Genomic DNA, 12,887 nt, shown 5'->3' on the forward strand with positions numbered 1-12,887 from the left:
TGCAGAGAGAGGACCCAAGTGAGAACAGTCAATCCTTTGAATCAGTATTAGTTGGAGAAAAGAGATCAGGAAGAGGTGGAGACATTCACTCCCCTATTCACCCCCGCCTCCCCAAATAGTAAGATATGACAGTGAATGATTTCCCAGAGCCCAGAGACCCAAGCTACCTGAATGGCTTCTAACAGAAAAATCTCTCCTGGTCTAAGGGACCAAGTCATGAGCTCAGGTTTGAGTGCCTAGCCCAAAGTGCCCCATGAAAAACCCAGACACCATCATCTCTCTGCCCTCTCTATATTCATGCTCGATAAGATTATTTTCCTTTTTATTTTTTAATTCCCAGAGCTATATAATGACATGGAAGGACACACATCATTTTATGGTCTTTTACAAGGATCATTTTAATAGACAGTAAAACTTCACACATTCAACACCTCATTAATTCCCAGACAAGCTTGAAAATTTTGGTATCACTCAGGATTTCAGTGCTCAAGGTACATTATATAATCTGGGCATGTTGTGAATCCAAGTATTTTCATTACTTTGCTTCATTTTTAGATATTGATATTGACATATCAATATTGATAATGTACAACATTAAGAAGATAAAACTAATTTTCTGTAAAAAAAAATTTTTTCTGTAACCTCACTTAACTGATTCAAGCATGACCTTTCTTGCACCCAAGTCAGCAGGGTTATAGGTAATAAAATTTGTTTAAATTATCAATTCATTGAGTTGTAAAAATACATGGCATGAAGTTGTTTAATGTCATGTTCTGTTTTAAATATTAGACCCATATTTTGTAAATTATCATTGTACTTGTTACTATTAACTATAAATATTTATTGCGTTAAAAATGTGCTCTGTGTTAAATAACTCAGAACAAGTTCCAGGTGTGGTACTTAGTATAAATAATGTCATGGCTTGGCTTTGCCTAGACAACTTACACTAATGAATAATTTATAAGAAATTCACAATGTTAATATGAATGATTCAGATCCTTTTAAATGTGCAAACTTAACTCTGTGACCATCTAAAATTCTATCTGTGAAGTGTGCTCATAAATTGTATTCTTAGTTTTCAAGAAATGTTTCCAGTGCTTCTATCACATTGTACATGGTTTGTCGACATGAAGTCAAATCCAGTGTAGTAAGCTGAATATTCAAGTCATAGTAAATGAGAAATGTGTTTTATATTTTAATATAATAAAGCATAATTTATGAAATGGACAGATGCATGAATTCAGTGTTCAATAAAGATATATCTGTTGCATAAATGTAGTCTGTGGTCATTTGCCCTACAGTTCCTTCGTTCTGGAACCATCTACATCAGAATCACCTAGGCTGCTTATTGCAAAATACAGATTTCCCAATTCCTTATTGACTTGGAACATCTGGAGGGTGTGGCCTGAACATTTGCATTTTAAAACAAGCACCTCAGGTGATTCCTTAGGACACTAGTTTTGTTTAATTAAACTTTAAAAATATATATTTAACTTTTGAATAAGTAAGCCATTTTCATGGTTCAAAATTGAAAGCACAGAAAGGTATTCAGTGACAAGTTATCAATTCTGTCTTTTAGGTATCCTATATAATAAAGCAGTGATATGCACATTGACAGTCACACCCTCGCACAAGATGGCTGACCCCATGTGGTAACAAGATGGCCACCACAAGATGGCCAGCAGGGGAGGGCAGTTGGGGGTGACCAGGCCTGTAGGAGAGGGCAGTTGTGGAGGACCAGGCCTGCAGGAGAGGGCAGTTAGGGGTGATCAGGCCTGCAGAGGAGGGCAATTGGGGGCAACCAGGCCAGCAAGGGAGGGCAGTTATGGGTGACCACGCTGGCAGGGGAGGGCAGTTGGGGGCAACCAGGCCGGCAGGGGAGGGCAGTTGGGGGAGACCAGGCTAGCAGGGAGGGCAGTTGGGGGTAATCGGGCTGGCAGGGGAGCAGTTAGGCATCAATCAGGCTGGCAGGGGAGTGGTTAGGGGGTGATCAGGCTGGCAGGTAGAAGCGGTTAGGGGCAATCAGGCAGGCAGGCAGGCGAGCAGTTGGGAGCCAGCAGTCCCGGATTATGAAAAGAATGTCTGACTGCTGGCAGTTGTACATTCCCTGAGGGGTCCCAGATTGGAGAGGTACAGGCTGGGCTGAGGGACACCCCCCCCCCAGTGCATGAAATTCATGCACCAGGCCTCTAGTATATTAATATTTACCTTACTTGTCATTCTGAATAGAATTGTCAAACAATTTCCATTTATAGTACACAGAATCACTCACCAACAATGAAAATGCATTCTGTGCCAACACTAATTTTCCAACTGGAAATGCATTCCCTTCTACAATGATGTGGGCTGGTGAGCATCTTGGGAAGGTTTATAAAGTGCAAGCATTTGAATAGAGGTAAGTTTCTGTAAGAGGCAGCTGTCCAATTTCAAACCCAAACTGTTTTCTCACCCTGACTAGCAGCACCGGCTAATGTTGACATAATTCACCATTATTTAAAAAGTATGTCTTCTCTAGACATGAATGAAACATGGCTTCCAGACCTATAATCATAGACAGGTGAGCCTTCTGAGACCTCCTTAATGTATATCCGTTACTGTAGATGGTCAAACTTCATCTAAGGTGTCTTAGTCTGTTGAGACTACTATAACAAAAATACCATCAACTGGGTAGTTTATAAACAAAAATATTTATTTCTCACATTTATGGATGCTGGGAAGTCCAAGATTAAGATACAGGCAGATTTGGTATCTGGTAAGAGACCACTTCCTGGTTCAGAGATGACACCTTCTCATTGTGTCTCACAGAGTAGAAGGGGCAAGGAAACTTTTTGGGACTGTTTTTATAAGGACATTAACCCCATTCATGAGGACCCCACCCTCATGAACTAATCATCTCCCAAAAGCCCCACCACCTAATATCATCACCTTGAGAGCTAGGATTTCAACATATGAATAAGGGAGGGGGCACAAACATTCAGTCCATGGCATAAGGGTTCATTTTAATTAGGGAATATGCTGGCTGGTAAATGACATGCAAAGCCCAGCCAGTGTGGCTCAGTGGTTTAGCATTGACCCAGAAACCATGGTTTGATTGCTGGTTGGGGCACATGCCCACATTGTGCAGTTGATCTCCAGTGGTGGGCATGCAGAAGGCAGTGGATCAATGATGTATCTTTCTCATCAATGTTCCTATCTCTCTCTCTCTCTCTCTCTAAAAATCAATAAAAACGTATTTTTTAAAAGACAGGCAGGCACAGAAGATGGTGGCATAGGTAAATGTCTGTACTCATCACCTCCCACAACCACATCAAAATTACAACTAAAATACAGAACAACCACCATCCAGAGCTGCTGGAAAGCTGGCTGAATGGAAGTCCTACAACTAGAGAAGTAAAGAAGAAAGCATGCAGAGACTGGTAGGAGATGTACCGCTTTTTTTTTAATTGGGAAGGAGATTGTCTTTGCAGAGCCCATCCAGAGGAGGAAGAGGTCCCAGTCCCACACCAGACCCCCAGCCCAGGGTCCCAGAGCTGAGAAAAGAAATTTCCATAACTATGGGCTGGAAAAATTAGTGTAGATTAGAGCTCAGTGAAACAGAGGCTGCTGGAGACCCAGCTGTTTCTCTTAAAAGGCCAGCACCACAAACTGAACCTACAAGGTCTTGCTTCCTCTAAGCTCCAGCACAAGGTCGAGGCTATTGGGGACACATTTGTCTGGCATCAGGGAAGAAACTTGGGAGCAGCTTTCTCCCAGACTGAGGTGCTCCCAGGGATCATTGTTCCTGTGCTGGAACCTCCCTGGTTGCAGAGCTGATTGGCAGTTATTTCTGTGCTCTGCCCTGGGGATTCCCTGAGACCCTGCCTCATCCTATTTGCAACCCTACCCAAGCTGTTTGCATTGGCTTTTACATATGAACGACCTGTCCTTGAAAATCTCAAACAAGCTGCAACTGGGTCAGAGAACCCCAAACCTATCAATAAAAGGCCCAAGACCCAGAACGAGCACCAGCCTGCCTTGTTTCACAGTTGGGCCTCATCTGGGCACTTCCAAACCCAACACAAAGAGGAGGAATCTGCAGATATCTCTGTAGTTCCTGCTGGGTGGCTCCAGGCAGTGGCTGACTTTGCACCTCCCTAAAGACCCAAGAGTCAGTGTACTCAGTGGTCAGTGTCAGGCCATACCAGGTTACAACTCTATACATCAGCGGTTCTCAACCTGTGGGTCGCGACCCCTTTGGGAGTCAAACAACCCTTTCACAGGGGTCGCCTAAGACCATCAGAAAACACATATATAATTACATATTGTTTTTGTGATTAATCACTATGCTTTAATTATGTTCAATTTGTAACAATGAAAATACATCCTGCATATCAGATATTTACATGACGATTCATAACAGTAGCAAAATTACAGTTATGAAGTAGCAACAAAAATAATTTTATGGTTGGGGGTCACCACAATATAAGGAACTGTATTAAAGGGTCGCGGCATTAGGAAGGTTGAGAACCACTGCTATACATCCATAAGTGACACATTCAAGGGGCAGAATCAGTGAGCACCAAAGTCCCACTGAAGCAAATCCTGCTCCATAAGGGTGTCTCCTGCATAGCAACTCTCCCACTGTAGTCACAGCTGGTTCTCACAGCCAATTGGCCTGAAGGTCCATTTCTCGCAGTGATACCAACAGCAATCAAGGCTCAACTACAGCAAGACTGTGCTCACAGCCCACAAAGGGGTGTGCCTACAGTTCCCAGCTCAGGTGACTGGGAAGGCTGAGCCACTGGGGCCTATAGGACACCTACTAAACAAGGCCACTCTATCAACTGAAGGAGACATAGCAGCTCTACCCAGTACATAGAAAAAAACACAGGGAAGCAGCCAAAATGCATAGAAAAAAATTAAAGAAATGGAAGAAAGCAAATTATTTGATATAGAGTTCAAAACACAGTTATAACGTTACTTAAGAATCTTCTAGAAACCTCCAAGGGACTTAGTGAGGTTTTCAAGGATCTTAGTGAGAATGCCAAAAAAAAAAAAATGGAAAAAGACCAGTCAGAAAATAACCATACACTGACTGAAATAAAGAATAATATACAGGGATCTTGAGTGGCTGTTATAGGAAGCATATATATCCAGGGACCCTGCAACCACGGCACCCAGGGACTAGCTGCGAACCCGGGAACACCGAATCTCAAGCAGCGCAAATACATGAACTCAGGCGAGCCCTGCTCCTGCTCATGGAAATCAGAGAGAGAACTACATAACCAAACACCTGGAGAAGAGAGATCATGGGGAGACAAAGAAACAGCCCGCATATAAAAGATAAACAGGCATCACCAGAAAAGGAAGTAAACGAAATGGAGGCAATGGAGGCAAGCAACCTGTCAGAGAAAGAATTCAGAGAAATAGCCATAAGGTGGATGGAAAGAATGGAAGACAAATTCAACAATATGTGTAAGAACCAAGAGGAAATGAAGAAGAACCAAGAAGAAATGAAAAATGACATCACTGCTATAAAGAACACAATAGAAAGCATCAACAGTAGACTAGAAGAAGCAGAGGACCACAGCAGTGAGCTAGAAGACAAGGTAGGAAAAAATACCCAAGCAGAGCAGCTTCTAGAAAAAAAAAATTAAAAAGCAGGAGGAGAGCCTAAGATAACTTTGGGACAACACGAAACAAAACAACATCTGCATAATAGGGGTGCCAGAAGGAGAGGAAACTGAGCAAGGAATAAAAAACCTGTTTGAAAAAATAATGACAGAAAACTTCCCTGATATAGGGAAGAAAAAACTCACACAAATCCAAGAGGCTCACAGAGTCCCAAACAAAATAAACCCAAAAAGACCGATGCAAAGGCACATTATAATTAAATTGGCAAACACCAATGACAAAGCAAGAATCTTAAAAGCAGCCAGAGAGAGACAGAAAGTTACCTACAAAGGATCCCCCATCAGACTAGCAACTGATTTCTCAACAGAAACACACCAGGCAAGAAGGGAATGGAATGAAATACACAAAGTCATGCAAAGGAAGGGTCTGAATCCAAGAATACTGTACCCAGCAAGGTTATCAATCAAAATGGAGGGTGAAATCAGGAGCTTCACAGACAAAAAAGGACTATGTGAGTTTATTACCACCAAACCAGCAATGCAAGAAATGCTAAAGGGTCTGCTGTAAAAAAAAAAAAAAATAGGAAACGAAGAAGGAACACAGGGGTAAAGAATAAAAATGGCAACAAACAAGTATCTATCAATAATAACTTTAAATGCAAATAGATTAAATGCCCCAATCAAAAGACATAGGGTAACTGACTGGATAAGAAAACATGACCCATATATCTGCTGTCTACAGAAAACCCACCTCAGAAAAAAAGACGCACACAGACTGATGGTGAAGGGATGGGAAAAGGTTTTTCAGGCGAATGGAAATGAAAAAAAAGCTGGGGTAGCAATATTTATATCTGACAAATTAGATCTCAAAGTGAAGGACATAAAAAGAGATAAGGAAGGCCACTTCATAATACTAATGGGAGCAATCCAACAAGAAGAAATAACTCTGGTAAACATATACGCACCGAATATAGGAGCATCCAAATACATAAGAAAACTTCTAGAGGAGATCAAGGGAGAGATTGACAGCAATACAGTCATAGTAGGGGACTTTAATACCCCACTATCACCATTGGAAAAATCCTCTAAACAAAAAATCAGCAAAGAAACATCAATCCTAAATGACTCACTAGATCAGATGGAATTAATTGACATCTTCAGAACATTTCACCCCAAAGCCACAGAATATACATTCTTCTCAAGTGCACATGGGTCATTTTCAAAGATAGACCATATATTGGGTCACAGGCAAAGTCTCTTCAAATTCAAGAAGATAGAAATCATATCAAGCATCTTCTCAGATCACAATGGCATAAAACTGGAAATCAACTACAATAAAAACAATCCAAAAAAAATCAAACACATGGAGACTAAAAAGCATGCTATTAAACAATGACTGGGTTACCAGAGAGTTCAAAGAAGAAATAAAAACCATCATGGCAACAAAAAACAATGAAAATACGACAATCCAAAACTTATGGGACACAGTGAAAGCAGTCTTGAGTGGGAAGTTCATACCTCTACAAGCCTACTGCAAAAAAACAGAAACAATGATAATAAATTCCCTAACCCTACAACTCAAAGAGTTAGAAAGAGAGCAAAAAGAAAATCCCAGTGTAAGCAGAAGGAAATAAATAATAAAGATCAGAGCAGAGATAAACGACATAGAGACCAAAAAAAACAATACAAAAGATCAACAAAACCAAGAGCTGATTCTTTGAAAGGATAAAAAAGATTGATGAACCTCTAGCCAGGCTCACCAAGAAAAAAAGAGAGAGGACCCAAATAAACAAAATCAGAAATGAAAGAGGAGAATTAACAACAGACCCCACAGAAATACAAAGGATTGTTAATAAATACTATGAACAACTCGGAAAAACCAAGATGGTGGCATAGGTAAACACCAGAGATTGCTGCCTCACACAACCACTTCAAAAATACAACTAAAAGACAGAACGGACATCACCCAGAACCACAGGAACGCTGGCTGAGTGGGAATTCCACAACTAGAAGGAAAGAGAAAAGCATACCGAGACTCAGAGGAGGCGCAGTGCAGAAGTGAAATACTAAGGTGCGGAGGTGCACACGGAGTGGGCTGGTGGCTGAGGGCTCGATTCTCTGTTTCAATCAGGAGGGAGTCTCAGGCTCTGAGCTCCAGTTCCAGGCGAGTCTCTAGGGACCCAGACTCAAACGGGAGAAGCAGGACTGTCTGGCATCGGTTGGAACTCGAGGGCAGCTTTCTCTCCGAGGTTTGCAGCAGTTGCTGGGACACTGAGAGGCAGAGCCTCTGGGGACGGGACTGCGAGCAGCCATAGCTGCTCCCTCCACCCGCCCTGTTGATCCCCTGGGACCCGCTCTGCCCAAGCCCTACACAGAGGCATTTGCGGGATAGCCTCAGGCAAAGACTAGATTAGCACCTCCCTAGAGAACAGAAGTTCTCCCACTGCAGACACAGCTGATTCTCACAGCCAGTTGGCCTGGAGGTCAAATCCCTCCCAGTGTTACCTACAACAATCAAGGCTTAGCTACAACAAGACTACACACAAAGACCACAAGGGGGTGCACCAAGAGTGTCTACCTCAGGTAATTGGGACACTTAGCACAGAAAGCCACTCTATCAACACAGCGAAGCATAAAAAATGCAGAGACAAAGAAACAGGACACAAATGACAGAAATGGAGGAAAGGAGGCTGCTGGATATAGAATTCAAAACCACACTTTTGAGGTCTTTCAAGCTTCTTCTAGAGACTGCCGATAAACTTAATGAGATGTACAAGAAATCTAATGAGACCCTCGATGTTGTGATAAAGGACCAACTAGAAATTAAGCATACACTGACTGAAATAAAGAATTTTATACAGACTCCCAACAGCAGGCCAGAGGAGCGCAAGAATCAAGTCAAAGACTTGAAATACGAAGAAGCAAAAAACACCCAACCAGAAAAGCAAAATGAAAAAAGAATCCGAAAATACGAAGATAGTGTAACGAGCCTCTGGGACAGCTTCAAGCGTACCAACATCCGAATTATCGGGGTGCCAGAAAAAGAGAGAGAGCAAGATATTGAAAACCTATTTGAAGAAATAATGACAGAAAACTTCCCCTACCTGGTGAAAGAAATAGACTTACAAGTCCAGGAAGCGCAGAGAACCCCAAACAAAAGGAATCCAAAGAGGACCACACCAAGACACATCATAATTAAAATGCCAAGAGCAAAAGACAAAGAGAGAATCTTAAAAGCAGCAAGAGAAAGAAACTCAGTTACCTACAAGGGAATACCCATACGACTGTCAGCTGATTTCTCAACAGAAACTTTGCAGGCCAGAAGGGAGTGGCAAGAAATATTCAAAGTGATGAATACCAAGAACCTACAACCAAGATTACTTTATCCAGCAAAGCCATCGTTCAGAATTGAAGGTCAGATAAAGAGCTTCACAGATAAGGAAAAGCTAAAGGAGTTCATCACCACCAAGCCAGCATTATATGAAATGCTGAAAGGTATCCTTTAAGAAGGGGAAGAAGAAGAAAAAGGTAAAGATACAAGTTATGAACAACAAATATGCATCTATCAACAAGTGAATCTAAGAATCAAGTGAATAAATAATCTGATGAACAGAATGAACTGGTGATTATAATAGAATCAGGGACATACAAAGGGAATGGACTGACTATTCTTGGGGGGGGGGGAAGGGGTGTAGGAGATGCGGGAAGAGACTGGACAAAAATCGTGCACCTATGGATGAGGACAGTGGGTGGGGAGTGAGGGCAGAGGATGGGGTGGGAACTGGGAAGAGGGGAGTTATGGGGGGGAAAAGAGGAACTAATGTAATAATCTGAACAATCAAGATTTAAATAAAAAAATAAATAAAAAATAAATAAAATTTACCCCTAAGAAAAAGAGAAAAAAGGAAGAAAAAAGAAAACAAAATCCAAGCAAGCATACCAGATATTCAGCCACCAGGAACGACAGAATGCCAAACTTTGTTTGCTGAGACGGCCCCTGTGAGGCTGAGACAGCCCCCCATGAGTCTGAGACAGCCCCCATGAGGCTGAGGTGGCCCCCCTGAGGCTGAGACAGCCCCCTTGTGGCTGAGATGGCCCCCGTGAGGCTGAGGCGGCCTCCGTGAGGCTGAGGCAGCCTCCGTGAGGCTGAGACGGCCCCGGTGAGGTTGAAACGGCCCCTGTGAGGCTGGGACATCCCTTGGGAAGCTGAGAAAAATACCACATGGCCTCACTCATTTATGGATAATAAGGACCATTATGGACTGATGAACAGGAATGGATACAGAGGCAGAGCAGCATTGAGCAGACTGTCAAACTACAGTGGGAAGCCTGGAGAGGGTTGGGGGGGGGGGGGAGTAGGAGATCAACCAAAGGACTTGTATGCATACATATAAAAATAACCAATGGACACAAGACACTGGGGGGTGGGGGAGGCCAGGGGAATGTCAAGGGGGGGGGGGGGGAGAGACATGATACTCCTTGTAATACATTAAGAAATAAAACAAAATTAAATTTAAAAAAAGAAAGATAAATATCATATGATCTCACTCATTTGTGGAATATAATGAACAACATAAACTGATGAACAAAAATAGAGCCAGAGGGAAAATATATATATATATATATATATATATATATATATATATATAAAATATATATATATAAACATATATATATATGAATATAATAGAAGTAATCCCATTATTTGCAGATTTTAATATTTCCTACAACTTTTGTGATATCTTACTATGTTAGTACAGTTTGGGTAATATTAATATACTTAAAATCCTTTTATTCTGGAAATAATGTTTATTGCATGTACTATTATTATATATAAAATCATTTTTCTTGAATTGGTGTTTATTGCATGTAACATTCTCATATATATAATATCATTTTTCTTGAGATATTAATGTTTATTGCATATAACATTATCATATTTATGATCATTTTTCTTGAAATATTAAGGTTTATTGCATGTAACATTATTATATTTAAAATCGTTTTTCTAGAAATTAAAAAAGAAAAACTGGAAAAAAATTAAGAACATGGAGAGAATCTGGGAAGAATGTCTCAAAACTCTGCTTGGCCCTCTTTGAGGAGTCTTGCAGAAGGCAGGAGGCACCAAGAGACCAGCAAAGTTTGAACATAATCTTTAAAAATGGAAAAGGAGGTAGCTTCCAAGACCAACAGACCTGGACCTTGATAAACCCTTTGAAAAGATTACTGCATGCATAACTTCTAAGCTTTTAGTAGAGGAAATGGTATCATTTCCTTCAATAATAGGATCACCAAACTGGAGGATCAGTGGCATGTTATTCTCTGGATTGAAACATGAACCTAATGAAGACTCTCATAGCCTTAAGTTCAAGAGGGAAAAATGTCATCCAGATGGTAACCTGGTTAAATGGTGTTCTGGAATGAACATTTTCTCCCAAACCCTAACCCCAGTGGAGCTGGATGGAGCCTTTTGGGAGGTGATTAGATTTAGATAATGAAGTCAGGAGTGTGGGGCCCTCATGATGAGATTAGTGCCCTTATGAGAAGGGGAAGAGACATCAGAGCTCCCTCTCTCCACCACGTAAGGACAGAGAAGGCTCTCACCAGAACCCAACCAGAGTGGCACCCTGATCTTGGACTTCTAGTCTCCAGAATTGTGAGAAAGCAAAATTTCTGTTTTAGAAAAAAAAAAAAAAGAATGGGGGAAGGACCCAGCCAGAACAATGGGGTCTTATAGCGTCCTGCCCCTGCTGTCCACCAATGGATGTATGGAACAGTTGTGGCTCTATCTGGCTCACACTGACTTCATTCTGTAGTCACAGGGGGTGAGGGCATTGATCTGAGGGGTGTAGCCTCAGGTCCTCCGAGAGTGGAATCCCGGTACCAGTCAGGTGAAAAAGGTGATAAATTTTTAGGGAAGAATGAGGAAATTACCAATAATCAAACAGAGGAGGCGCCACAAAGTTCTGCCCCCTCCTCTTGATCTGGGAGGTCCAGGCACAGTTGTCAGGTTGAGGAGACCCCTCATTTCCACCTGTAGGATTTCAGGGAGAGGAGAGCCTTGGTCTAGTGGGTGTGGGCCCCAATTCTTCAGAATGAGGAGAACCAGTGACATGAAGGAACTCCACCAGCAGAGAGGTTCACATATTCCCTATGCTCTGTGATTAAGAGAGCACTCAGCTCACGGGCTCCTCATTTCTGCCTGGAGAGTCTTAGTAGTCGAGGGCCTGAGTAGAAAGAGGCCAACCCAGCTATGCAGAGGGAGGAGTTTGAGCCCTAACTGGCTTTCAGGTGGGGACTCATAATACTAAAGAGAAGACCTCTCGGCTAAAGAGTAGGTGGCTCAGAGTTCGGCCCCTGCTATCAGGCGTGGGAGGCTGATGCAGGAGGAGTCCTGTCTTTTCCTTCTAGGGACTCAGAGAGGGTGTGAGATCGGTGAACTCCAGTCAGTGGAGAGAGGACTCCCAGGCTTGGATTGTTACCTTTGAGATTCCGTAGAACCGCCCCGCTGACAGCCCTTGAGATACCTAGCAACCTTAACCGGATGTGACTCTGCCTTGACCGGATGTGGCTCGCTGACTTCCGCCTTGACCGGATGTGGCTCGCTGACTTCCGCCTTGGAAATTTCCCGAAGCTCAGGAACTTGCTCTGACAGACATAACATCCCTGGTTGGTGGAGCGTGGTATTCAAGGACTGGTCAGTATCAAGATAAGGACCCTGAATGTGAACTGAAGTGACCATCCTGCCCGTCACCAAGGAGCTCCACAAAACCCTGCCATACCGTTAGTAGTGGGAGGCCCCAGCGCAATTATTGCGCTTACTTCTGTGGGGACGGCATCATGGAGGGGAGGGCTTTAATCTAACTGGGGCGGCTACAGTTCTTCTGAAGAAGGAAACCAGGACTCCAGGTGAGGAGACCCTGAGTGCTAAGGAGGGTCCCTCTCCTCCAAAAAAAGGGGTGACCAAGACTGGGAGTAACAGGCAGGGGTCGCCAAATGTAGTGTTCCCGTACCCTTCTCTAGTGACTAAAAGAAGTGACTTCCGGTTTGAGGCTGACGAACCCAGACGAATAGAAGGAGGAGTCCCACGCTTTGATACATGTCAGTGAGGTCCCAAACAGCCCCGCCACTGCTGCTAGAACTTGCAGACCCTATACAGCCTCGGCAGTTAGCCCTTGGCGGTCCTGTGCAGTCTTAGCCAGGATCTGACTTTCTCACCCAGAAGGTGAGGATCTTGGTCTGTGGGGCACAAACTCCAGTCAGTTGGCAGTAGAC

The sequence above is a fragment of the Myotis nattereri genome, assembly GCF_964212035.1.
Source record: "Myotis nattereri genome assembly, chromosome: X".
Taxonomy (NCBI): Eukaryota; Metazoa; Chordata; class Mammalia; order Chiroptera; family Vespertilionidae; genus Myotis; species Myotis nattereri.